Consider the following 27,899-nt stretch of genomic DNA (forward strand, 5'->3'; position numbering starts at 1 on the left):
GCAGCCTTTCACTCAGCCCCTTCAAAGCCTGGCTCCAGAGCAGGTGGCATGGTTTGCTTGGAGACCCCTCTGGCTTGGCTTGCTCTGTGGCTTGGGGAGTGGCCTCTCCTGGGTCTTTGGTCTTCTCATCTGCACAACCAGGGCTTTGGGCTGGACCATCTCAGAGAGGCCCCACCAGCTTTCTTGCTGCAGATTCTAATCTGGGTGGTCCTTTGGGCACCTCTGACCCTGTCCAGGGACAGATGGAGACCAGGATGGGCACAGTGGCAGGATGGAAGCCAGGATTCCTGCATCTGATTCTTGCTCTGCCATGGAGATGGGCTTGGGCAGTGTCTCCCCTCTTTGGGGCTATTTCCTCCTTCAGTACGGAAGAGGCTGGCCTGGAGGAAATCCTTTCGGTTTCCTTTTCTACATTTCCACAACCAATCCCACCTTGGAGTAGCCCAGCACTATCCTCGCCACTTGCCTTAGTGCCTGCCGCATCCTCCATCTGGAGCGCTGTCCCCACGCCCATGCGGTTTCTTTACTGCATTCCTGTCTTCAACCTTCAGCAAAGCCCTCCCCTTCCACCCCACCTAATGCCCCATGCAGATATGCAGTCTAACAATCCCTTTGTTTTACCCTAAAACATTTATCACTACTTGATATCATATTACACATTTATTTATAACTTAACATTTTGCCAGGCTCCCACTCTGCAATATAAGCCCTGCATGAAGAAGGAAGGAAGGAAGGAGGAAAAGAAGAGAGGAAGGAAGGGAAACCTTATATCTAAGAATTTAGCCTAAGATCACCCAAAACGCCTCTCCTTTCTCACCATTTCTATTGCTACTCTTTTTGGCTTATGTTGGTCTGTTCAGCACTGTGTATCACCAGCCTTGTGCCCAGCCCAGGGGACGTGGAGGTGAACCCGATGACCCAGATCTTACATCTTCTGGAAAAGAGTCATTAAATAAATTAACATTTAACCCAAAGAGTAGATGAGGATGGTAGCTCAGTGAAGGCGAAGGACAGGGTGCTGTATGAGAGTCAGGCAGAAGACAGACTGGCACCGAGAGGAGTTGTGGGAAGTGGAGAGGGGCCTCGAGTGTCTGTCAGGGAACTGGGGAGGTGGCTGGGGTGGTGCTGGTGGAGCTGGCTCCCCCGTGTGGACCTGCTTCCCTGCAAACCATTTGCTCTATTTCCCTGCTTCAGAACCCCCAGCCAAGCCAGTGTCCTCTGTCCACTCTCCTGGACACTGGTCCATGGAACAGCCCCTTCCCCCCCCCCTTGCCCCTTTGATATACTTTGGGGTCAAGCTCTGGGAGACCCCCCCCCCCCCCGAACCCTGCTCTGCTCCACCTTCCAGACTGGCCTCTTTGCTCTCAAGCCTACCTCTGGGATGCGTCTCTGACTCCTTCCGCTCTTTTCTCTCATGACTGATGTGCTTTCCTGAGGCTGGGACACAACCCAGGCTTCTTCCCCGAGTCAGCACTCGCCGATGACATTGGAGGACACCAAGGTGGCATTTACAGGCTCCATTCAGTAGGATGAAAGTGCTCCCCCCGCGCCAGGCCCTATGCACACACATCGCCTCGCTGCATTCTCAGGGCGACCTTGTCTCAGTGCCATGTTACAGGTGAGGGCGTTTAACACCTGCCTTACTCCAGTGGCTGAGTCGGGGCCCCAGCTGGGAGAGCCAAGCCATCACCCTTCTGTGCAACCTCTCCAGGCCAGCCTCACCCGAAAGGACAGAGCCCTCAGCCCACGCGGTCCAAACGCCGATGGCGGGTTGTCCCAGGCCACGGAGGGAAGCCAGGGCCTGTTCCTTTCCAGGGATTCCAGCTGTTTTCCCTACTGAGGAGGTTGGGAGGGGATCAGGAACATAGAACTTTCCAAGCATAGATCAGGATTCTGCTCTCTGGACGTTTTCTTAAAGAATCATAATTACAATAGCGAGCATTGACACAGTCCTTTACTATGCGCCAGGCACCGTTCTCAGCAATTACTCATGCCTTAACTGGCTTAATCCTCACAATAACTGTTATTCCCATTTTACAGATGAGGAAACTGAGGCATGGAATGATTATGTTCACCCAGCCACTAAGAAACTGAGCTGGAAAAGAACCCAGGCAGGTTTCAAAGTCAGGCCCCTGCACACCGATGAAGCATTTCTCAGGCAGGCACAAAAGCGGCCCCTACCCAAAGAATGCCCCCGGCTCACCCCCACCCCAAATTTTGGAGCACACAAGGGCAACGAAACCAATCTTTGCATCCACACACACCCCGCCCTGGTCCCTGACCTTCTGAAGGTCTGTCCTGCAGACAAGGGGCCATTTCCACAGAGATGGATCCGGATTCCTTTTAGAAGAAAAATACCATTTTCTTTTCCACTCAATAAGCCCATGTTTCTCTCCCCTGCCTCCTGCCCCAGTGTTTATTTCGGCAAGGAAACGGCCTTTGAAGGTCCTCACTTCTTGAAAGCCATGAGGGAGTGGGAGGCACTGAAAACATTTAAAAGCATGTCCATGTTTTGGTTGGAGCATGGAATCTTTTCAGGATTAATAACAGTTTTTGGAATCCATGGACCCCACTGCCCTTTCAAGGTGAAAAATAAGCCCTTGAATGTCACAGCTTTTGGGGCGTTGGGCGAGATCCTACCCGAGGGCGGGGCGCACAGCCAAGGTTCTCCCTTGGGCAGAACTAGGCAGGGTCTGAGAGGAGCATCCCAAGTGCTGGCCCAAGGGGAAGTTTTCATAGATCTACAGTGAAATGAGAGTGAGAATAATGTCATATTTCCCCAAGGCTCTGTTCACTCAGGTTAAAGGACCGTCATTCATTTGCATGCGTGTTTAATATCTTTAAGGAAATCATTGCTATATTAAATAATAGCTTTTTAAAAATATCTTTAGCAAGAGAATAGTGTTGGCAATCTTATCTCAGTCTCCCAGTTTGGTTCGTGTTTTTTTTTTTTTTTTTAAGCAGGCAGAAAATTTGTTGAGAACACGTTAGAGGACATGCAGAGAGTCTTGCAAGACAGAGATGAGGGTAGGCGAGAGGCCCCCCCAGCATGGGGACCATCTGCTTTTATTGCTTTGCCTCACTTCCCTCCCCCTTCCTTGCTCAGGGTCTTTCCTCCCACCCTCCCTTCTCTCCAGGGCAGTGCCTGGGGGTAGATAGAGCATTTGAGTGGGAGGGTTGGCTCCCCCCTCCCCAACCCCCCACCCCACCCCACCCCCGATGACTCACTCAACGGGGGGTCATTTGGCTTCAGATGGGGCAGCCACTGCCAGGTATTTCCCATAAGTGGGCAAAGAGTCTGTCCCAAACACGGGCTCTCCTGACCTTGATGAACTATCCTTGCTTAAGGGCTCCTTCATGATTTGGTTTGGTTTTTTTGTCCTTTCCCCTTTCTCCCTGTTCTGCCAGCCCCAAAGTCCTCCTTCAAGCGTTCTTGCCCCTTCACCTTAAGGGGTGCTGAGGAATGAGAGTCTGTCTTCTGTAGCTGCTTCTGGCATGTCAGGGGGTGCAGGCCCTGCCCGATGGGGCACAGAACTTTCTGGCTATCTCATTTAAGCCGAGAGGGGAGGAATCCAGAGGAGCAGTTGGAACCATTGAAAGTCTTCGCATCAGCATGTGTTTGGTGAGAAAGGTTTCCAGTCTGGAAGAAATAAACTTGGTGAGAAGTTTAAAAATGCAGCGGCCACCTGCCATGCCGGAGACCTGGTTCGATTCCCAGTGCCTATCCATGAAAAAAAAAAAAAAAATGCAAGGGCCAATTAATAACAAAGGGAAGATGGAAAAGAGCTGGCCTAGGAGAGATATTAGTCAAGAGAGACCGGGGAAGAGGGAGGGGAATGATTATCCTTCTGGTCTAAGAGTGAATTTGAGCTAGGAGGCTAGTTCCCATTTAACTGCAGAATAAGGGCACATGTGCTGAGTTAAGGGGTGCAAGAATGCGGTTTAGGAAAGGCTTAACTGGTTGAGCTGCAGCTTTGGCTGCTGTGTTGGCCTAGCTATTCCTTCAAGAGATGATAATGTTGTTCTTCTGATGGCCTGGGCAATGAATTCCTGCTATTTTTTTGTTGGTACGAGAGTCTCGGCATCATTTATTTATAGGTTGCTATATGGAGTAATGCCAACTTTCAGAGTTGGCGAACTTAAATTCTGAACTTAAAATTCTACGGAACCACTATGTCATACAAAGAGCATAGCATCTCAGAACTTAGAAATAACAGTTAGAGCTTAGGAGTAAATGTAATTGCTGTAGAATTTACACTTTAAGCTTTAATTTTTATAATCCCAGTTTGGTTTGGGTTCTGGTTTTTAATTTTTTGAAATGTGACTGGTCTGTGAAATCCCAGGTCTGAGATCACAGCTGAGGAAGAAAACAGAAATAGAGCCACGTTATCATGAGTCCAAGGAGTAGCAGGGGCCTCATAAGAGAGCGCCAAAGTCCGAGGAGGGTGGAGGTGAGTGGGGCAGCAACCGGGAAGGATTTCTCAGAGGAGGGGGCACTCCCCCAAACCATGAAGAGTAGGCGCCATCTCACACCCAGGGCCAAGGGAGAGCTCAAGGGAGAAGAAAGGAGATGAGCAAAGTTGCAGAGAGGGCAAAAGAACTGTTCCTAAATGGACACCTACTTGTCCAAGAGCTTCCGTAGAAACTGATCTCATCTACTCTCTGAGCACCCACAAGGAAAGTACTCCAAGTATCCCCTTTTGACAGACAAGGAAACAGAGGCATGCAAGGTTCAAGGGTATGCCCAAGGTCACACTGAGAGCAGAGGCAGAGCTGGGATTCTCACTCAGGTCACCCTCAAGACTGGCTGCATAATCTGTGGGCCCAGGACAAAATGAAAATGTGGGGGTCCTTGTTCATAAATTATTAAGAACTTCCAAAGGGTAGCACTAAACCAAGTATGAGACCCTTTGAAGTGTGGGGTCCTGCCACCTGGCCCTAAAGTCTAGCCCTTTCCTTTATTTATTCACTACTGCTTTCCATTACATAGTAGGGTGAAGCTGAACAGAGAAAGCAGAACTTAAAATGATCTATTTAGTGTAATCTATACTACATGCTTATTCAGTCTAGTATAATGTATAATATACCAAATGTTCATCATCAATTGCTATATTTGGGAAGTGAGGCCATAGGTGAGCCTTTTCTACTTTTCTGTATAACTAATTTTTAATGTAAGTATAAATTGCTTTAAAATGAACATGAAGGGGTGTTTTGGTTTGCTTTGCTTTGCTTTAGTGGTTTTACCTATAGGATAGGGGAGAGTTATGGGGTTTCCTGACCCTTCTCCTGGCTTCTCTTTCAGAGCCACTCGTTTCTTCTTTCTGTGTCATCCCCTCTAACTCTGGACTCTTATGCCCTTCCAGTGGGGCTCAGCTTTGCCCTGGCCTGTGGCTAACTGTCAGGACTAGGACATGCAGTGATAAACCAGAACATGTGGTTCAGGAATGAGATCATTGGCCTGGGACACGGAGAAACCATCTAGTCTCTGCTTTGTCACAAGTGCACTGAGTGGCCTTAGACAAATCCCTTTGCATCTCTGGGCCTAGAAGGTGAATGTTTCTGCTGCGGCAGAGGTCTTTCATGCTGAAAGCTCTGCTGCTAAACTACTGCCATGATCAAGCACTAATTCCACCCTTCCACGATCCTTTCTAGAGTTTCCTTCTGTTCCTCAAAGAGCAGAAAAGTTTCAGCAAAGGAGGACAGCTTTGGGAGAGGCAGTGTATACAGCAGAAAGGCATGGGTCCTGACCTCAGGAATCCTAAATCAGATTCCAGGTAAAGAGTATCTGCCCTCTTGGGACCTCTGTCCTCCCTGCTCTAAACCCTCTATGGATTCCAGCTTCCCCCAGAATAAACCTCACACTTCTTCCCATCACCCTATGTGATCCATCTCGCTGGCCTCATCTGCTCTCATCCCTGCCTCTTGTTGACTCCCCTCTCGCCGAGCTGGACTCCTTCCCTTCCTTCCAAATTCATTCCCCTTTGGCCTTTACACTGTCTCTTCTCTCTGCCTGGACCGCTCCTCTCCCAAAGCATCACATGACTTCCTCCTCCTTGAATTTTGAGCCCCAGCTGCAATGTTACTTCCTCAGAGAGGTTTCCTTACTCCACCCCACTGCCCTCCTCTGACCCATGAGCCCATGTCAGTGCCTTCCCAGCCCTCAGCAGCATCATGTCCCGTGTATTTGCTCACAGGTTGATGGTCTGCATGCCTCCTCCCTTTCCCCACCCCACTACAGTTAGTACCACGCCAGCAGGGGCCTTTCTGTCTAGCTCCCCATTGTGTTCTTAGGACTTAGGCATTCAAAAAAATCTTTGACAAACTAATGAATGAATGAATGAATGAATGGGCCTCCATTTGCCCATCAGTATAAAGAGAGGTAAGTATAGCTCAGTAGTTCTGGTCACAGATGCCTTTTAAAATATGAAATTTAAAGATCTCTTCTCCCCAAGAAAACACAGATACACAACAGTTTCCATCCACTTAGGAGAGGAGGTCCCAACCCTTCCATGCTTACCCCAGAATCCTGGGTCTTGCCCTGAGGGTCATGATCTGGGGACAGAAAACAATGAGGATCAACTAGCTTTTTCGTTGATTGCAAAAGGTGCTCAGGATCTGGGGTCCTGAATTCTTCTTGTGGGGCTTGTTATTTGGAGCTGAAAATGCCCCCTTGGCTCCCCCTCCCTATTCTTGCCCTCAACACAGCAGACCCTTCGGCCACTCGGGGTCTGTGATCCTTGCTCCTGGGCCGGCCTCCCCGTGTTCCTTCTGGCCTTCTCCTCTCCTGTTCCTGCTGCCAGGAACTTAGGACAGCAGATTCGGTCCCCAGGCAAATGGCCTCCCTTCACGCCAGCACGGTCCCCCATCCATAAAACCTTTCAACTTCATAAACTCGTAACTGCAGAAATCTGTCCAAACACTCCGGGGCGGCTGTAACTATTAGTGTTGGCTTGCAGACCTGAGCCGAGCTGCCAGGGCTTTAATGAGGAAATACTTAACAGTCCCAGCCCCGGGAAACCGGCGGGGGGGTGGGGTGGGGGGAGCCCCTGACCGGTGCCCAGGAGCCATGAGCTGGCTCTGTTGGGCATCTGTGGACAAGACAGCCTATGGAGCGTTTTCTCAGAAAGTGAAATGGGCTTAATCCTGTTAACCTTTGGGCCAAGAGGGGTCAGAGACGGTGGGACAGCTGTCAAGAGTGAGAGCTCAGCCGGAGCTTAACTTTTGTGTTGAGACCTACGCAGCCAGACAGACAAAAAAGGCGCTTTCTCCCTCCCCGCCTGTCTTTTCCATGATTAATGAGGATAGAATGGTTTAGATGCTTTTGAGGGCCAGAGAAGAGAAGTGGTCCTTTTTTGCCTTCCTCCCCAGGCGCCTGTCTGGAGGATGGTGGGCAGGGAAGGGTCAGTCATGTGGGAGGGGCTGCTGCTCCGGCACCTAGGACCGGCCCGGGAGCCCACATCACTGAACACCCAGGCTCCTGGCACCGGGAAGCTGAGCTGCGGGAGACCTCAGGAGGAGGGGCTGTCACAGACTCACTCAGGCCAACTGCAGAGAAGCCAGGGACCGAGGTATCGTTGTGGGTGACAGTGCAATGTATTTCCCCTTCTCAGGCCGCATGAAACAGTTCTTGGGGGAGAGGGAGAGAGAATGTATTTTAGAAGTGGGTGTGAAAATTTGGGTTGGCTCATGAGATGTCCTCCATGGGAATGGGGCAGCCCAATGGCTTTGGACCTCCTGGAAACTTAGTCTAAAAGAGATCCTCCTAGGTCTAGTAGTCAAAAAAAAGGACCCATGGCTGTGCAGGTGGAGGAAATTGCTCCCCAACCCACCCCCTGCCATAGGGCCCTCTTTCCCTACAGTCTGATGAGATGCTGGATGGGAGCCACCCTTTGCACCTGTGGCTAGGTGGGCACATCGAAGGGCTGAGACATACAGGCACCAAGTGACAACAGCACATCTGGCCTCCCTGCATGGTCCAGCCCATTGCCAGATCTTTGCACCCCAATTTTTTTTTCCAGAACTTCGTTCTGGAACCAAGGAAAGTTTGTACACTCCAGTAACATGGGGAAATGAAGTCTACTCGCAGAAGCTGGGATATGGGGATGTTCCCAGCGGGATGCTGGATTTCTTTTCCCTTTATCACAGAAATAGCTCTCAGGGTTCTGTCTGGCCCAAAGTTCTGGTCTCTGCTGAGACTCCAAGACCCCCATGGGTGTCCAGAAGGAAATCATTAAGGTAACATCTGAAAAATGACCCCAGGAACTGTGCTTGCAGCCCTGGCGGGAAGGAAAAGAGTGAGTTAGGTGCCTGCCTATGGGAAAGAAGGAGAAATAGACTCGGAAGAGAGCTGAATTAGTATTGTAAAACAGATTTTCCCTTGGAGACCATCTGCAAACATACTGGTTTTGCAGCTGGGAAAACTATGGCTCAGAGAAAGGAGAAGACCAAATGTGCCCAGGCCCCTCCACACAGCACTACACGATTCCCTGTGCTTGGGACCCCTGATCTTGGCCTCCCCTTTCTCTTCTCCCATCTCTGCAGGTGACCCAGCAGGCCTTCCCTCAGCAGAGAGTCTCAGAGCTTCGTCATAGCTAAGTGGAAAGCAGCAGATGCAAGGACAGGAGTCAGGAAAGCTGGTTTCAGTCCCAGCTCTCCACTTGAGCCCTGTGACTCGGGGAGTGGGGGGTCCTTTTATAAATATCCCTAGTATTTGAAGAACCCATTATGTTTGGCAAGGCTCTTTCACATCTGTTATATCATTCTATTCTTAATCTCTTGGGGCCTCAGTTTCCCCACATTAATATGAGGGAATTGAACCAACAGATGGCTTCAATCCTTTCTCCCACACATGCTAATATTTTGTGAGAGTCTATCTTTCCAAGTATCTCACTTATTATGTTGTACAGTTTTAGGATTTATGATGCTAAGATTCTGTGTTCTGGGATTCTAGAATTCTGGGCTTCTAAAATTCAGTGGTCTTTAGTTCTGAGCATACTTTTTTCATGATTGCATAGCCAGTGTTCCCCAAATTTGGGCCATTCTTGTACCACCTTCTCCACGTATGCCATGTCTGCATACCACCTGTATTATTATTCCTTGGGTTTTTCTTTAAATAGACTCTTTAACTCAAATAAATGTCTTTAAAATGGAAACTTTGTATCACTACTCTAAATGGAAAACCAGTCTCACCTGCCATAAATAGGAGCTAAAAGTAAAAATAAATACAATAAAAGCAATGTTATTAAATTCTAACTAGATACTGTTGCCTGCCAAAGGCTCCAAGCCCAAGGCCTACTCTTTAAAAAAATTTTGTTTCTTTTAAATACACACAGACACACACAGGAGCTCAGAGAGGTATTAAAGACATGTTGGCATCAAATTGAAACGTTCACAATGATATAGTAAGAAGGACTGAAAATCCAACTGCATTTCTCGTCTCCTTCTCTGTAAGTGATTCTGCACTGTGCAGGGACAGGCCTTGACATCACCTGCGCTCACTAAAGGAGGCATGTGCAAACACCACCCCCTGCTACGCGGGTCAGAGAACCTGTGGCTCTCACCTCCCAGGCCACACACACACACACACACACACACACACACACACACACACACACACGCTGTCCAGGGAGTCCAATTGGTTTCTTCTTTTCTGAGCTTTGAGCCAGGTCCTCTTTGCATTATTGCAAAAGCAGTCCCTCAGATTTAGCCCTAGGGCTAATCTCTGCTCCCCTCTTTCTAGGTAAGAAGAGGGAGGCTGGGAACCCATCAAAGCCTATCACCTAGAGACCACTGGAGACGTCGGTGGCCCTGCAGCTGTCGGCAGGAACCTGCGGGACGGAAATGTCCTTGCTTCAGTGCAGGCCTGGTGACATCTGGACCTGTGAGTGGTGCCTTTGCCTGAGGGGAAAAGAGAGCAGGCCTGGTCCCGGAGGTTCAAGAACCCCAAAATCTGAGGGGTGAGGGGGCCTACAGAAGGAGCTGCTGCCCCAGCTCACTCCCGGAGGTGCACAGCACAGCTCACCTTCTCTGGGGCTGGCTGCAGGCCCAGCGTGTCATCAGGACAGCCCTGACCTGTGGGTGGGAGGACCCGAGTTCTAATCCCACCCTTGCTTCTCACACACACCGTGACCTTTAGCAAGTCCCTTCTCCTCTGTGGTGCGGCTTCCTCACTGCAAAATCAGGATGAACAATTTGACTCTGTCTCTCTGAGAAGCAATTGTATCTGATTGCCTGCTGGCTCACAACTCTATCTTCAGCACATGCTCACACTCACGTAAATGGCTGCTACCATTATTGTTACAACAATAATAATTATTATTTGATCCTAACAATTCTTTGAGGAAGGGCGGGAACAGCAACAATTACCTCATTGACAGGGTCAATATTTATACATATTCGGGTACACAGAAGTATTCCATGAAATTTGATAACAATGATCTTTTTTCCTGCCTGCCAGGCCCCCTGGGGCCTAAGGGCAGCGCCCAACCCTGACCTGGGCTAATTTCTGGAGGTGGCCGCATGACAACCTCTCTGTGATACTGACCCCCCTTCTCACATCCACCTCTCCTTGTCTGACTCCAGGGCAATATATGAAAATTTGGGCTGTCCTTCTCCCTGCACCCTTCTCCCCAAGCGCCTTCCACCTCTTGGCCTTTTCCGTGGCCCTCTCCTTCACCTGAATTGCCTTCTCCTCTCCCCTGCTTAATCCATCCCTTGAGACCAACCTTAGAGACCCTTCTGCCATAAGGAGAAGGCAGGAGAGTGTGGAGCAGATCCCTAACTTGAATTCTTGAACAAGTGCCCCATATAAGGTACTGGAAGAAGCTAGAAACACTCAGGGTCACTGCCCCAGAGGTGGGCCTCTGGTTTGCAGGTCCAGCTGGGGCCTCCATATGAAGGAGAAGAGAAGGTGAAGTAGACCATGAGCCATCTTCACTAGTCCTTCCTCTGCTAGACAAAGCAATTCTTTAAGCTGTTTTAAATGACCACGTTCATAAGCTTCAAAACATAAACAAGCAGAATCTCCTCAATCATTGGGGAACTATTAGTGAATGTAATTATTGGATTAAATCATCTGTTCATAATAAACAGAGGCCTGGGCTGAGAATCCACAACCTCCATGACTGTAGGTAGGAGACAAGAGAACCAGGGTGGGCCCTTGTCAGGGATGAGGTCCCCTCCACAATTACCCTGGCCGAGGCACAAGGCCAGGAGCTAGAACGCTCTGCCTCCATCCTCACAAGCATGCTCCTCAGAGTGGTAGGAACCTGATAGGCATGCAAGATTTAAAAAGCGAAAATATACTTTTTGATCCTTAAGTGCTAATAATTTTAAAGGTCACAGCTGAAACTGCCAGCGCTGAAATTGCACCAGCAGCCTCGCAGCAAAGGACAAAGGACCCAGTGGCCAAGTGCAGCCTGACTGAAGCTGCTTGGCAGCCAAGGGTGCTGAACCCCTGCGAGGCTGTGGGGTGGGCGGGCTGCGGAGGAGGAAGCAAGCGCCGCCTAAGATGGTGCTCCACACACTTGAATGTTTATCAGAATCACTTGGGCATCTTTTTACACTGCAGATTCGGATGCGATAGATCAGACATGGGGCTGAGCTTCTGCATGTCCGACACGCTCCCCGGTGATGCCAATGATGCTGCCTCTCAGACCACACTCTGATATCAAGGTCCCAGATAATGGCAGTGACAGCATAGCATGGCTAAGCCTGTGGACTTGGGCCTCAGACAGCCCTGGGTTCAAATTCTTATTCCCTACCCCCACCCCCATCATACTAGTTGAATAACATTGTTTACTTAATCTGCTTGACACTCAGTTCCTTATCTGTAAAATAGGGATCACAGGCAGGATTTTTTCATTCATTAGATAAATATTTATTGAGCATCTGCTTTGTGTCAGACTTGTGCTAGGTCCTGGGATGCAGTGGTGAGCCATAGCAGACCTGACTCCTGTTCTTACAGATCTGACAGTCTTTGAGACAATGGACGTGAAGTATTTAGCCTGGTACCTAGTAAGAGCCCAACAGATAATACCTATTATTTTTAGTAGTAGCAGTAATGGTAGTATCATCAATATCAAGCACCCAGGGGAGTTGTATTAAATGTTTGTTGACAGCATGAGAGGATTTGGGATTTATCTGACAACACGGGATATGGGCGTGAAGCAGCTCTGCCCTTGAGGAACTCCTGGTTTAGGAGGGAGGTGCGTATTCAGCCTGAGCTGCCTTCCGAGCTCCTCTGATTTCCCCAGCAGCAGTAGACGTGGAGTTCCCTCTATCCACACACCTGGCTTGCGCCAGGTCTTTCGACTCTCTGCTCAAAGCTGGCCCTGATTCTCTCTTGATTGCCCCACCAGCAACTCCAGTTTTCTTTACCTCACATTTCAATCCTTTTCTCACCCCTTTGATTTGGAAAAAAAAAAAAAGCTGTTCCCCATCAGGACTGACCTGGCCCCATCCTGCCCTGCTGGCCAGACAGCCTGCAGACTTCCCGTCGGGATGGGGTTCTGAGTCAAGGCCGTGGGAAGGAGGAAAGGAGCAGGGAGAAACTTCCAGAGGTAGCTTTCACCTTAGAAGAAACTGTGAGCAAACCGCAGAGGCTGGTTGAGAAGCTGTCACGTGCGGTGCTGCGCCCTGGCAAGGCCACGCTGTGCAGGGGTTAGTCCCCGGCCTCATGGCGCTTAGGGTCTAGCATGGAAAGCCCAGGAGTTAACAGAGCACCTTAGTACCATGGTGGGACATACTGGAGCCTGGGGTGAGCTATTAGCAGAGGCATCCCTGCAAGAGGAGGTCCCTGAGGCCCGAAGGAGAAGAGACAGCCGGAGGAACGGAAAGAGCATTCCAACGTGGACAAACAGCATGCACAAAGACTGCGTCGAGAGAGGGTGGAGAAAGCTAGACCATTCGAAGGGACTTGGACACTCTTTTGAGGGCACTGGGAATCTTTAACGGGTTCCACAGTACAGATCAGCAGTACAGTTACGAGGCCCATTTCACAGATGGGGAAATTGAGGTGTGGGTTGGTAACCAGCCTCAGGTCACATGATCAGAAACCTGGGGCCAGGATTCAGACCCGGACAGTCTGAGGCCAGAACCTGCACTCTCGAGCACATGGTCAAGTACATACTCAGATGCAAATGCATGCGTGTTAAAAAATAATAATAGAAACTACAGAGAAGGTGCAACACACGCAGCCAGAGGCCTTACAGGCAAACTCTATTTAAACCCATTTAACAAGGAGCCTCTTAATGATCTCATTAGCTTGGGCAGGACCCTTAGGAAACCTGAGGAGAGACCCTGCTTTAAATGAGGCCGCTTTGAAGTGGCCACCACCTGAAGCAGCCACCTGAGGAGGCTGGGAACAAAGCGGGCCTGTGAACCCCAGCGCTGCCAGCGCGGCAGTGCTCGGCCTCCGCGCCGCCCAGGGCATCCAGTCGGGCTCGCGTCAACTTGTCCCAGCCACCCTCTCCGCAGACCCATTCAGATGGGCCATGAGGGAGGCTGTCTGTCACGATGGCGGTGGCCAGGAGGAGCCTGTGGACTTCGCTGGACCTCACTATCTCAGATCTGGACTTCCAGCTCCCCTTAGCCCTGGTCTGACTCAGAACCAGCGTTGCTCCTCTGTTCTCCCTGACTCCAGCCTCAACTCCCACCCCCCGCCCCCTCAGTTCCTTTCACCAATTCTCCCATTTCTAGACTGCCCCCCCCCCACTTCTGGCCACCCACCTCTGGTTGCTTTCAGCCCTATAAGAACTATTGCCTGAGCTTCTGTGAGAGCATCTGGGGAAACCCCAACCTGGCATTCCCCCCATCCCCATGGGTGCCTCCTTCTCTGGCCAGCTCTGGGTCTTCTGGCTCGGTCTAGCACCCATGGGGATGGACAGCATTCCAGCGTGGCCATGCCAGGCACCTCCCAAGCTGCCCCAGCAAAGGTGTGGAGGTGGCTGACCTTTTGCGAAATGAGCACCTGGCCAATTGTCCCACCACAGGGTGCACAATCCAGACAGGGAGAAGGAACTGATTCACCTTTCCAGAGCTGCATGCCTGAGGCCCTCCCTGCAGGCTGTGGCTGGGGCCCCTGCCTATTAATAGTCAAGCAGCTGTTTGCCTCCCTGAATGAGACTCTTTATTGCAAGCTGCGTTGACAAAACAGATCCCGCTCCTTCCTGCTCGGACTGCTTGGAATATACGGGGGTGGAGGTGCCACAGTGAGATGTTCCTTCCTTCCAGGGAAGTTGAGAAGGTCAGCACCAGGACAGACCTTAGCGGGGACCCCTCAAAATCTGGGAGGCTGTAGCCAAACCTATTATCAACCCCACCCATCTTGGTCCCCTTCCTCTCTCCTCTTTCTGTGTTCCCGACTTCAGCCATCAGCCCCACCGTGCCCCTGGTAACTTCCTCACCATTCTCATCTCTCCTCTGCCCCAGTCCCAGCCTAGAAGCCTCAGAGTCAAGGACTTGGGTAACTGGCCCCTGCTGACAGCCCAGCCTCACTTCTCTTGCCCACACCCTCTCCATCACCTGTGCTCACGTCTTAGCAAGCTCTCCCTTCACTCCTGGCCTTTGCACGTGCTATCCCTCTGGCTGTGCTCCCTATTCTCTCTTTTTATGTTAACGGCTCAGCTCGTTAATCCTCTAAGTCCTGGCTTGAAAAGAGACCACTCCAGGAAGGCTTGTCTCTGTACCCATCCCAGTGTGCTCCCAGGCTCCCCTGAGATATCTCTTTACATGAAGTCCTAGAAGGCAGGGCAGGTAGGGGGTGTTTTTCTTCCTAGCATTCCTCCACCAGCCGCCAAGACACTGTGTCATAGAGATGAATGAATGAAAGAATGAGTACATCAAGTCTTCCTTCTCCTTCCCTACGCCCCCTGATCTGAACAGTCACCAAGTCCTGTTAACTCAACCTGGTTCAGAGCAGGAGATCTAGAATCTGCCTACCTGGGTTGGAATCATGGCTCTGCCACTTACCCTGAGGAACCTTGGGTAAGTCATTTCACCTTGCAAAGCCTCAGTTTCCTCATCTGTAAAACGGAGCCAGTGTTAGTACCTGCCTCATAAGATTCTTGTGAGACATCAATAAGATAATTCATATAAAATGTTTAGCCCAGTCCCTGGCACATCCAACAAACATCAGCTGCTAAAATGATTTCATTTAATATTCCAATCTGACCCCAGAACCTTCCCTCCTCCCATTAATCACCCTCTGGATTAGTGCTTCACGGCACACACTTTGAGAAATACCGATCTGGGCTGACCCTCCTGCCTTTGTCCAGGTGAGGAACGTGAGGCTGGAAGGAGCCGAGAGAAGCAGCTGCACCAGTGCTGGGCACTATTGCTTGCTGTAGCTCTGTGCTTCGTGGCCTGGGCAGCTGCACCTATAGCCGCCTGCTAGTGCCTGGAGGTGAAAGAAGAAGAGATATTGGGGACTTGGAACTGGGGTCTCTGCTTCCAGGAGGTGGACCAGCTGCCCATGCTCCCCTGGGCTCCAAACCCTTCTTAAATTGTCTTCAAAGAGGAAGCAGTAATCCCTGAGTGGTACAGTACCTCCCAGGCCCAAAGCACATAGACTTTTGTGATCTCATTTGACCCCTATGTGGCCAAGGGTAAAACTGAGGCTCAGATGAGGAAAGTGACTTGCCTCAGGCCCCAGAAGGGTGCATGATTATGCCGAGACAGGAACCCAGCCTCCTGACTCACCGTCCAGTACTCTGTCCACTCAACTTGGCTGCTGTTCGAGAGATGTACTGAAAGGTTCTCTTTGGTGTGAGTGATCCAGCCTTCTATGTATATATCTTTAGGCCCATAAACATATGAAAAGATGCTCAACCTCATTAGGACTCAGGAAAATGCAAATTAAGACCAACATAAGATATCATTTTACACTCACTAGATTGGCAATAAATTAAGGAGCCTGACAATATCAAGTGTTGGCAAGGATGTGGATCAAGAGGATGCTTATACCCTGCTGAAGGGAATGTCTAAGGGAGTAACTAACTTAGAAACAATTTGGCATTATCTCATTAATGTGATCATTCACTTCCTCTATTATCTAGCAATTCCACTCCTAGGTGTATATGCTCCCAGACATACACACAGCAGTGTGTGCCATGTTGACCATACTGGTTGCTAAAATTTTGAACTATTTCCATGCCAACTGGTAAATAGCCACTATATCCCCCTTATAATGCCTCCTCTGCTATGGCTGCCCTAGCCCCTCCATTAGTGACCCTCCCAACCTCCCCATGATCCGACATAATAGGTTGACACCTCACCCCTCAGCAACCCCGTGGACCAAGTTCCCTTCAATCTGATGGATCCGAGCCCTTACCTTTGAGTTGTTTATTATTATTGCAAACACCCTAGACAAACTCTTGCTCACATGTGCCAAGAGAAATGCACGAGTTTATTCATAGCATCAGTGTTCTTAATAGAAACACAACAACCACAATGACAAAACAACCATAAATAACCTGATGTCTGTGGACAGGAGATGCCCAACTGAGCTGCCTCCTTCTGTCAGGTCAGAGAAGCAATGCCCGGGTCCAGGGCAGATGAAGAGGTAGAGTTCATCTTCTAGGGGTGCCCCCAGGCCAGAGCCAGACCATCAAAGTGAGAACAGTCCCTGAACCCTCACTCTGTGCCAGCAGAGTGCTACGTGCCATATGGTGCCATCATATTTACCAGCCTAGGAGGCAGGTACTAGACTTAGTCCCATTTTACAGATATGGAGACTGAACTGTAAAGAAGTGAAGTGACTTGCCCAAGGTCACACACTGTGGAAATGAGATTTAAGTTCACCTCTGTCTGATTCCAAAGCCCAAACTCTTCTTTACCAGTGTGGGCATATTATCACAGCATAGGAGATCTTGGGGGGCAGGACGTGTCCTTTCAGTATCCCCAGCATCTAGTACAGTGCTTGAGATGTGGAAGATACTCAGTAAACAGAGAGTTTGATAAAATAATGCAATCAATCTACAGTGAGTCTCACTCTCTGTTCATCTCCTTCCTGATCCGCAAAATCCAAGTCAGGAGGTCACTTCTGCCCTGGATTGGCTTGCTTCCTGGCCTCCTGGCTTTGAACTTGGATTTGTGAGACATATCTTTTCGGACAGGACCCTCTGAATCTTCAACCACAGAGAACGTGCCTCTAATCATTCATTCATTCATTTTTCAGATGCTGGTTGAGTATCTGCTGACTGCAAGGCACTGAACTGAACTTGGGAGAAACAGTGGGGACCTGACATGCCCCCTGCTCTCCAGAGCTCACAGTGTGCCCTGGAAGACCCCAACTGTAAAACCAAGTTCCCCCCGAGCAGGCAGGTGCTGAAATAAAGTTCATGTACCTGAGTTGGTGGTAATCAAGGTGTCTGGCATTGCAGCCACCTGTTTGGGTGTTTTGTCCCCATATGCCTCCATCACCTTTTGCTCAAGGAAGAATTGGGTTTTGCTCCAGGAAAAAAGGTATAACTAAGGGGAATTCAGCGTGGTCATTTATTTATTTGGTTTCTTTAATTTAACCCCTTCAACAAATAAAAATAAAAATAAAGGTAGTATGTTTGCCCAAATAGTGATGGGCACCACCTGAATGGTTATTATTATACTTTCCAGAATTAGTCTCCCACCACTACTGCTCAGTGGCCTCGGTGCTGGGGCAGGGGGGAAGCACTACCTAGGTTAGGAGCCCGAGTTCCCAGCCCAGCTCCAACTGTGACCATCTGGAAAAGTCATTTCACCTCTTCAGGCTTCATCATTCTCCTTTACAAAATGAGAGAGTTAAACTCTTATAAAGACAGAACTTTCACTTTCAGCATCTCATTTTGCCTTCATAATGCTCTGGGAGGATGACATTTTGATTCCTATTTTACAGATTGGAAAATGAAGGTAGAAAGGGAAAAGAATCCAGATGACCCAACCAATAAGAGGCAGAGGCAGGACCTGAACCCAGGCTCTTCAGTGCTTGTCTGGGGTCCTACCGCCTTCCTCAGAGTTTCTCACATGGGACTACTGTACAGACACCTTAAAAAAAATTCTCATTAACCCTAAGAATATGTTCAGGAATCTTAGAGGTCTACAGACCCAAACTGACGAACCTGTTCAGTTTTATCTACAGCAAAGTTGTGGTTCATGCAGGGTGCCAAGAAGTCAGGGAGTCTGCTCAGGGTTAACGTGATCATAAATACAAACGCCAGCACGGGCCCAGGAGTCACGTGGCCAGATGTGGGGTAAGGCAGACATCCGGATGATGCCAAAATGTAACCTTAATTTTTGGGGGGTTTGGATTATCTCTGAAATGAAAATTAGAAATCAAAGTCTCCAAAAACTTACGGGAACTCCCCCCTCCCCCCAGTTTGAGATTCCGTTATGCTGCCTCCACATTGCCCGAAAGCCCCTCCCGGTTCTAACATTCTTTGAGTTTCCCTGGTAACCATCTGCTGGTGGAAATGACAATGAAGCTGTTCAGCTGCCTGGTTCACTTAGTTCTCCCATTATGGCTCGGTGCCAGGGTCAAGAAGGCCTGGATTCACCCCCTCCACGGCGACATGCTGGGGGAAGAAGGAGCCTGCCATGGGCAGGGATGTCTCAAAATGCAGAGGAGAAAAAGCACCATTCATCCATCTTCCATTCACTGATCCATTCTTCAAACCTTCACCCGTAGTCCAGGTCCCGAATTTGGGAGAGAGAAGACGGGGTGGGAGAAAAAAGCAAGGTTTACGATAGTGTGTGTATGACATGCACCAACGTTCTCTACATAGCAGAAATAATCTTGCTTCCTCCTGGGGAGACAACCGGAAAGCAGGGGAATCGGGGGTGGGGGGGTGGCGCAGAGAGACTTGGTTTCCCTCTACCCTCTTCACACCTTTACAATCGTGTATCATGTGTGTATTTATCACCTGCTCCAAAAACAAGTTTCAATTTTAACCACCGTCCCTGATCGCCACCCAGCACTCTGACCTCATGGAGCAGGTGGGCCCCTCAGTGGTGGGGGGAGGTGGGTGATCTGGGGGCAGGAAGTGGGTGAAGGAGGAGGCATCTTTCAGCCCTACCGACCAGGAGCTCTGGGGCCCAGTCCAAGGGGCTACCGAGCCCTCCCTTCTAGCTCATTCCTGCCAACAGGAGGCTGGGGCCAGGATGACCCACTTGGAGGGGATGGGGTACCACCCTGCCATGGCCTCAAGATCCCTGCTTGAGTGGGCTGGCGTGTGGTCACGTGGTTGTGAAAGCAAGCAGGCACATGTGCCCTTTTCTGTCTCCAGACTAATATTTCTCCTGGAGCCATCAGCTGCTGCCCCGAGCCTGCTGCCGTGGGCAGCTGTGGCGAACCAAGGGCATAGGGGGCACCTCATCCTCTCCCCGCTCTCTCGTGAGCTCACGCGTGCCACTCTGCACACAGCCTTGCCTCTGGAGTCACCAGCCATGGAGTCAGTAGCAGCTCAGGACCAGGCTGTGGCTGGGAATCTGGATGGCTCCCTTTTCCTCTAGAAACCCAGACCCATGCTGAGACGCCAGAGGCTGTGTTGAGCCCTTCAGACAGGTCTCTATCAGGGCATCCACACTGGGGGGTCTCGGCCATAGCATCTCCAGACGTTCGTCAGTGAGTCCCCTCGGCCCACGTTGACCTTCTCCTGCCAGCATCCCTGAGAGCATGGGACTGTTCTTCACCTCACAGGTGGAGAAGCGGAAGCTGGTCAGCCCCCTCACAAGGTCCCCCAGCCTGTAAATGACCCAGCCAAGGGCCGGCGCTGGCCAATCCCCATGGTTTGCGAGGACTGCAGCAGCACAACCGTGGGTGCTGACGCTGATATTAAAATGCATCAAAAGACTCCATAAATAAAGTGAAAAGACAAGGCCACCACCAGGCAAAAGACAATAGCGACCAAGGATTAGATCTCCTACATATCAGTAAGGAAGACACAGGCAACCCGATGGAAATATGGGCAGTGATATCAAAGGTAATTCTCAGGAGAGGAAAGCCGAATAACCAGTAAAAGGATGAGAAGTTTCAAGCCCACGCATTAGAAAAATAGAAAATGAAAATCAAGAAGGAGAGACTCTTGGTGCCCATCAAAGTGGCAAAAACTCTGAATTCTGATGGTTCCCAGTGTGACTGGGGATGGGGGCCGTGGGGACTGGCCACCCCTTCACAGGCAGTGGGACGGTGGCGGGCAGCTGGGAGACGCGCCCCTGCTCCCAGCAGCTGCTCCCCAGACGCCCACGGAGATGTGTACAAGGATGTTCACAGCAGTGTGGTTTTTATTGCGGAAAAGTGGAAATAACTCAAATGGCCTTCAACAGGAGACTAAGTTAATAAACTCTGGCACATTCTCATAATGAAATAGATTGGAGCGTTGGCGCTAAATGCATCAACATGGGTACATTGCAAACGTAATGGTGAATGAAAAAAGGCATGTTGCAGAAGGTTATATACGATATGATGTTATTTATAAACATTTTAAGAACCTGCAAAGCAATACTTTATGTATTTTATGAAAAATACAAGTGCAGTATCAATATAAAAATAATGTGCGGGAATGATTCTCGCAGACCATAGAGAATGTGGCGACTGTCTCTGGGCAGGAGGGAGGGAATAGGATAAAAAGCTCTTATTTATTTGTAAACAGTTCACAATATGGGTCACGGCAATATGGGAGATGTACGTTCTTGTCCCTACATTTTTTCATATGGCTGAAAAAAAATTAATTAAAAAAAATCAGAGAGCTCAACAATTGCCCTGAGGTCACTGATCTCTCAGGTCACTGATCACTGTTAGCAGTTTTCATCTGGAATTTGCCTCCCAGTCACTGCTCCTAATTCTGTTCCTTTAGAATCTGGAGTGAATGCCCAACGCTTGGTAGCATCCATCCAGGTCAGCTCCTGCCCTCAACATGCTGAGGGTGCAAACTGGAAACCGCAGCCAACCCCTCTGTTGCCAGCTCCCTCCACCTTCCCCCACTACCCTTCTGGCCTTCTCAACAGATGGCTGCTCACACAGCCGGCTCTCTTCAGTAGAAAGTCCCTGACAACCCCAGAGGCAAAGGAGACTCAAAGAACCCCCACCATGCATGTAAATGGGGCTCTCTTGGCCATGGACCAGGCTCAACAAGGGATGCTTGGTGGGGAGAACTGAGACGGGAGTCAGGACACCTGCTGTTGATTTGCTGGGTGACTTCAAGTAAGTGAAATGACCTCTCTGTGTATCGGCATCCCCACAGGTACCCTAAGGGAGGTGTGTGGTCTAACATGATAGTTCCCAAACCCGGAAGCATTAGAATTGACTGGAGAGCTTTAAAAACATGGATGGGGCGGGCCGCGGTGGCTCAGCGGGCAAGAGTGCTTGCCTGCCATGCCGGAGGACCCCGGTTCGATTCCCGGCCCCAGCCCATGTAAAAAACAAACAAACAAACAAAATATAATAAAATAAGAAAATGTTTAAAGATGTTTCCCTTTCTTCCTCCCTTCCTTCCTTCCATCCTTCCTTCCTTCTCTGTCTTTCTTTCTTTAAAAAAAAAAAAAAAAACATGGATGCAGGAGTCCCCCCCCCATCAGAATTGCCTGAGGTGGGGCCCGGGAATCTGTATTTCTATTGAAACCCCAGGTGATCCCGATGCAGGTGAGCCAGGTTTGGGACTCATTAGACGGTCATTCCAGGCGAGAAAACTCTATCCATCCCGCCTTATTTCTCCCCCCATGCCCAGTGCCTTCCTGCATCCTGGTTAATCATCACCCTAAATAGTTGATGCCAAGCAGGGTGCTGAGTGAGAATGAGGGAGCAGATGAGCTTCCAGAATGCGGCCCCTCTCAGCCACCCACTCCTTGGTAACCACAGGGAAGCTGAGAAAGAAGGCGGGGAGGCGGGCGCAAGCACTCGTACCCCTCCAAATGTGGAGGAGGGTCTGGGGTGGGGGGGACGCAGCCAATCTCCTGACTCCCTGCCTCCACCCCTAGCAAAGGCAGCATCACCTCAAATCACTGAATTCTAGAACATTAAAGGCAGACTGATGGTTTCCCCACAGCAGCCATTCACGGCTGTCTTACCACCTGTACTTTTATTTAATTGGTGCTTTCTTTTACTTGACTCGCTGTTTTTTACTTGAAAGCCTTCTGTAGCCCCATCCTAAGCAATAATATCTGTGAAATAACAGGTTTGATGTGCTAGCTATTTTTTGTCTAATATACACTAAAATAAATACACAATGATTTCAGTCTTAAAATGTCCATCTATTCATCTCCTGAAATCACTTCGTGCATCACCAGAAAGAATGCCCCACACTTTCAGAAACAGTGAACTACTCCAGCCCTCCCATTTTACAGAAAAACTGAGGCCCAGGAAAGGGCAAGACTTGTCAGAAGTCAGACTGCTGGGGTTAAAGCCCATATTCTCATAGGCACCTGTACGGGAGAAGGAGGGGTGCACACCCAAGGACCTCTGGCAGGTCCAGGCCCCTTGGAGTCCTTGACCTTTTGAGAGCCCTTCCATTGGTCGTGCGCTGCCCTCTCCTGGCAGGTCCTTCTGTGATGCATGTCCACCTGGAAGGAGTTGCCGGAAGAGGGGGCCCTTATTGCAGATCAGAGATGACTCAGCTGGAGGCAATCAGGGAAGGCAGCCTTGAAGAGGCGGCATTTTCACTTGGCTTTGAAAGATGAATAGAAAACAATCAAACTTCAAAGAGGAAAAATGCAGTTCTGTTCAAATGGCACGAAAGGGAGTGAGATGTTCCCAGGACAGCGAGTACTCACATTTGGTTGCCAGTCCAGGAAACAGACTGGCTGCCCCAGGCCTTGAGGCTGATAACCATTTCACAGGCCTCCTAGGGTAGGGTGCGAGTTAAACTGGTGAGTGTTTTTTAGAGCCACTCATTTAAGCCTTCTGTAAATGTGAGTTGCTACTATTACTCAAAAGGGTGTCTAAAGAAATGTTCTGATACGTAATAAAACATAAAAAAGTGACTTGCAGAGTTGTATGTTTTGGATGAACTCTCTTTTGTTAAAAAAAAAAAGAAGGGAGAGAGAGAAGAAGAAATGAAAAGGGTAAGGGCAGGGAAGGACTAAACCCTTGTGGGGGCAGAGGGCCAAGGATGTGGGGAGTCTAACAGCAGGCAGCTGAAATAGGATGAGGAGGGGCCCAGGTGGGGTTGGGAGGACTGGGAATGGACAAGAGGGAGGGAAAGATGACCGGCTTTGTCTATGAATCTCTGCATTGTTTAATTTGTTATTTCAGGTGCGTATACTTGTGTACACTTTTAAAAATTCCGGTGAGATTGAGGAATGAAAAAAGAGAGATACTATCATCCCATGAGAGGAAAGAAAGCCGTGGGAAGCCTATTGACCAAAGTGACTCAGCCAAGAGAAAACAGGCTCTTACACCAGATACAGTGGACTATCTTTGAGTCCTGGGGGCAAGGGCAGTCTTCCCACACGAGACCCTCTCTTGAGTGTCCCAATGCTGGAGGGGTCCTTGACTGACCCCTTCCTTTGACAGTAGGAAATGCTAAGATGAGCAAGAGCCAGAGACTGACCCAAGGCCACCCAGCAGAACCAGGCCCAATGCACTTTCCCAGATCCCGGCCTAGTGGTCTCTCCCCCATGGAACACCATCTCCTACTTCCGGGCAGGATACATCCCTGCTGGAAGGAGAAGAGGACAATGCCCCACTTGTTTAGCTCCCTTTCCCTTCTGCCAGCCTTCCTGCACTAACGTTTCCCTCACTGGGCCCTGCACGGGAATGCAGGATGACTGAGGCACGCTGCTTGCCCGTGAGGTGCTCACAGTCAAGTGGTCTGGAAGTTTCTGGCTTGTATGGCTAACAAAGACTTCTTTTCCTAAATGCAAGAGAAATGCTCTGAGGCTTTTTTTTTTTTAATGTACTGTTTTGTTTGCTGTTGTCTTAATTGTTGCCATGTTATATTTTATCAGTTTAATGTTTTAATTTTGTGCTTGGGCCCCGAGGCAATTCAGTGAAGGGTATGATTTGGAAAATCAAGGAGATAAAGAAATTGTCCGCATAAGATGCAGCCTCCCAGGAGCCGGGGACAAAGCGTAAGTGCTGAGAACGAATTTTATTAGGAAGAAAACAAAAGCAAACAACCTGTTACCAGACAGAAGGTAATAGACCATCCCGTTTTTCATTTTTTTTTGCTTTTGCTTTTGCTTTTAAATTAATACCAGTTCTCCATTTCTACCAAGGTCAGCCAAGGACACATGACCCAGTTCCTTCTCCTTTTCCAGAGGCCTTCCATGGTCCTGCTTCCAGGGCTATGCTCACAGTGAGTGCCCTGCCTGTTCTGTCCCCCTCTCTTCTGTCTATCACAGTCCAGTCATTCATGCAGCCAATATTTACTGAGCAATTTCTGCGTGCAGGCACTGTGCTAGGGGCTGGAGATAATGCAGCCAACAAGACAGCCATGAGTCTGCCTTCAGGGAGCTTACATTCTACTAAGGCAGGCATTCTCAACGGGGAGGTAAAAACTGGTTCTTGGGGGGGTGTGTGAAAAAAAACCTTAGCTATTACAATAGTTTGTATGCTCTATGACCCCCTTTACCATCTCTGTGAGTAGCTCGTCCAGCCACCCAAGCAGAAAGCTGGGTGTCATCACTAATTCAAGCTACAAGCTGTCTCTGTTCTCCTGAACCAGATTTCCGGTTCTGTACCTCCTAGGGGTTCCTCGGAGGCCTTCATGGTGTCCCTGAAAATTGACCCATCTGCCTTCATTTCACTTCCTACCCAGACTAGATTCCAGAACCCAGCGATTTGGCATTTCTTTTAGTATCTCTCTAGAGCCCTATGTCTCTCTCCCCACCCATCAGGGCCTGGATAAACCCCACTGAGTTCCTTCCACCTGCCTGTGTCTGGGCAGCTGCGCCCTGCTGGAGAAAATGGCTCAGCAGGACAGGACAAGCACACATAAATTAATGACCACCACTCTCAACTGGGTTGTCAACACTCTCAGGGACTTTTGTGTGCAAGCTTCTCCTCAACTATCTGAATGATCATTCTTCTTCCTTCAAACTCCTCACCACCTCTTCTTCATTCTCAGCAGAAGACCTTGCCTCCCACTTTGCAGAAAAAAATAGATGCTCAAGATGAAATCTCCCTTAGCATCCCACCACAAACCTACATCTACATCTGCACCCATCCTCTCTTTGTTCCCTCTTTTGGTTCTAGAGAATACATCCCTCCTCCTCTCCGATCCAGCCCCTCCACCTACACGCCTGATTCCATCCCCTGTTACTTGCTCATGAACATTATATTTGATGATTATTTCCTCTATTCCTTACAGTCCTAATTAATCCCTCCCCCCTTGATCTTCTATCAGCCTTTAAACAAACTCGTCTTAAAGCACAATGTCCCCTCCCCCAACACACACATTGACCATAACACCTTGCTCTCACTTCTATTCACACAAAACTTCCCAAAAGACCCGCTGTCTCTCTCACCTCTCCTTCACCCATCAGACTGGCCACTGCCATGTGACTCTATCCAATCACTCTAGAAATCTCATTCCCTGATGTCACCAACAATCTCCATGCTCGACATTAAAATGAGACCCTTTTTCATGCTTATCCTGTTTGCCCTCTCTGAGCAGTCTCACTGTTGTCTCGTCCCACTTTTCTGAAACTCTTTCCTCCTCTTCCTTCTATAAGCCCACTCTCCTGGGTTTTCTCCCACTTCTCTAGCTGCTCCTTTTCTATCTTTGCAGGCATAACTTCCTTTTCACTGCCCTGCACGTTGCCTCAAAGCTCCATCCTGGACCACCTTCTCTCCTCTCTCTATGTTCTTCAACTTGGGCCATCTTGTCCTCATCCACAGACTCAATTATCATCTCTCTGTTGACAATTTCTCATATTCATATCTAGTCCAGATCTCTATGCTGAGTCCAAACTCATGTTTCCAAGTGCCTAATCAACATCTGCACTTGGTATCTCAAAGGCATTTCAAGCTCAACATGTCTAAAGTAGAACTTAACTTCTCACCTCCATCTCTACTACCTCCCCTCCTCATTCAACCCTCCCACTACAAGCCCCTTCCATTTTTCCTATATTAGTGAAAGTTACAGTCCACGTATTTGCACAGACAACACAGAGTCCATCCTAACATCACCTTTCCCTCACTCTCCCATTCCAGCCCATCTCTATGATTATTTTATTTCTTGAATAACTCCAGGAATCTTCTATCATCCTCTAACTCCACTACCACTCCCCTACTGCAGCCACTATTATACACTCCCCCTGGATGCCTGACTGTAACCCTAACCCCAACAGGTCTCACATCTACTCACACACCCACTACTCCCCTCTCCATGGACATTCACACTGGTCACATTAAAACTCAAATTCCATCCTAACCTTCTTTGGCTTATACCATCAATGGCCTCCAATAGCTGTTTGGATGAAGAGAAACATCCTTGATGTGGAATCTGTCCTCTGCCACCTTCTGCATTCCGCAAGCCCTGTGCTTTCCCTCTGGGTCCTTTTCCAAAGGCTTACCTTTCATTCTCTCTCAGCAGTACTTTTTGCCTCAGGCCCTTTGCACAGGTTCTTCCCTCTGTCCGAGATTCTTCTCCCACTTCCCCTATCCTCTAGACATAGTACAGATTTCTTCACTAATATCATGTCCTCAGGGTATGCTTCTCTAACCCCCAAGCATTCTTGTTGAATGCTTTCACAATAATAACACATACATACACAGCACTTTTTTTGTTGTTGTTAGGAACTCTTCTAAGCATTTCTGCTTAGAACTCATTTACTCCTCACAAGTCAACAGCGTATCTGACTGATTATTTGTTTAGTGTGTGTCTCCCCCATTAACCTGTAAGCTCTATAGGCATAGAGAACTTTTTTATCCACAATAGTAGGGGGTCCACAAAAATTTGCTAACTGATTGACTGTAGATTAGTTTCCTCCCTATTCCTTACATACCACATCCAATCAACCATCTTGTCCTGTCCGTGTTTCTTCCTGAAGCAGAGGTTCCTAATCCTAGAAGACATAGGTATGTGCCTATTTGAGTGCTGAAATAGGTGGAAAATGTCATGTATCTGTACAGATTCAAAATTTTCTAGAGCAAGGGCTGGGTAGTTCACGCTTCCATAGAATTCTCAACGGGACCCATGAGATTAAGAACAAATGACTTAACCCCAGGCTAGCTCATCCTTCCCCTGCCAAACTCCCTTGAACTATAGCAGTGTCACATGTTGTTTTATACCTCACAAATCCATCCTCCATGCTTTGTTCAGAGCGATATTTTTTAAAAAACAAACCATGTCACTCTCCTGCATAAAACTAGCCAAACAAGGGTCCATTGTCCTTGGAGCAGCGTTCTGCCTCTACATGGGGACCTTACGGACCTTTCTCGAGCCTTACGTGTCCTCACTCTGTCCTTCTTCCCCCCAGTACAGGCCAGCAGCATAACAATGTTTCCCCAGTCTACACCAGGATTGTAGGCACTCATGTGATGCCTTCAGTGTGGGGTGTCAGATCTCTCCTCTGCATTTATAAATCTGTGTTCTATCTTTAATCTGTGTCTCTTTAGGGTTAAGCGCCCCTCCTCCCTACTCCCATACGCTGCATACAAAAGGAATTTAACTATAGTTGTTTGGATATCGACTGCTTGTCTCTCCCTTGTGAGCGTTCAGGGCAGCCGCTACTTCTTACTCGTCATTTTATCCCCCCTGCTGAACCCGGTGCTAACCCAAGTTACCTTGTTCAATTTGTTCAATCAGTGAATGAATGAACTAATGACAAGTAGTGCTTAGTTCAAAAGTCCTGAAAAATGCGTAAAATGAATAAAGGCATGGACAACAGGAAGTTCGGCTCTAGGAGGAAATGCCTACTAGTCGAACTCAGAGATGACTAAACCTCGATCACAGCGTTCGGAAAACAGAAGACAAGTTCTTTCAAGT

At 49.0% G+C, this 27,899-nt stretch overlaps 1 long non-coding RNA gene across 3 annotated transcripts; it reads right to left on the reverse strand.

Moving 5' to 3' along the window:
• Positions 1-3,228: 3,228 nt before the first annotated feature.
• Positions 3,229-27,811, reverse strand: LOC143664529 (uncharacterized). Of its 3 annotated transcripts, none has more exons than XR_013166462.1 (4): positions 27,698-27,811; positions 7,537-7,626; positions 6,518-6,552; positions 3,229-3,640 (listed from the first exon to the last, which is right to left on the reverse strand). It is a non-coding gene; the product is annotated as an uncharacterized LOC143664529 (long non-coding RNA). The 3 variants fall into 3 exon arrangements; XR_013166461.1 differs by lacking the exon at positions 27,698-27,811 and adding an exon at positions 18,093-18,374; XR_013166460.1 differs by lacking the exon at positions 27,698-27,811 and adding an exon at positions 17,672-17,749.
• Positions 27,812-27,899: the final 88 nt, after the last annotated feature.

This window comes from Tamandua tetradactyla, chromosome 20 (assembly GCF_023851605.1).
Source record: "Tamandua tetradactyla isolate mTamTet1 chromosome 20, mTamTet1.pri, whole genome shotgun sequence".
Lineage (NCBI taxonomy): Eukaryota > Metazoa > Chordata > Mammalia > Pilosa > Myrmecophagidae > Tamandua > Tamandua tetradactyla.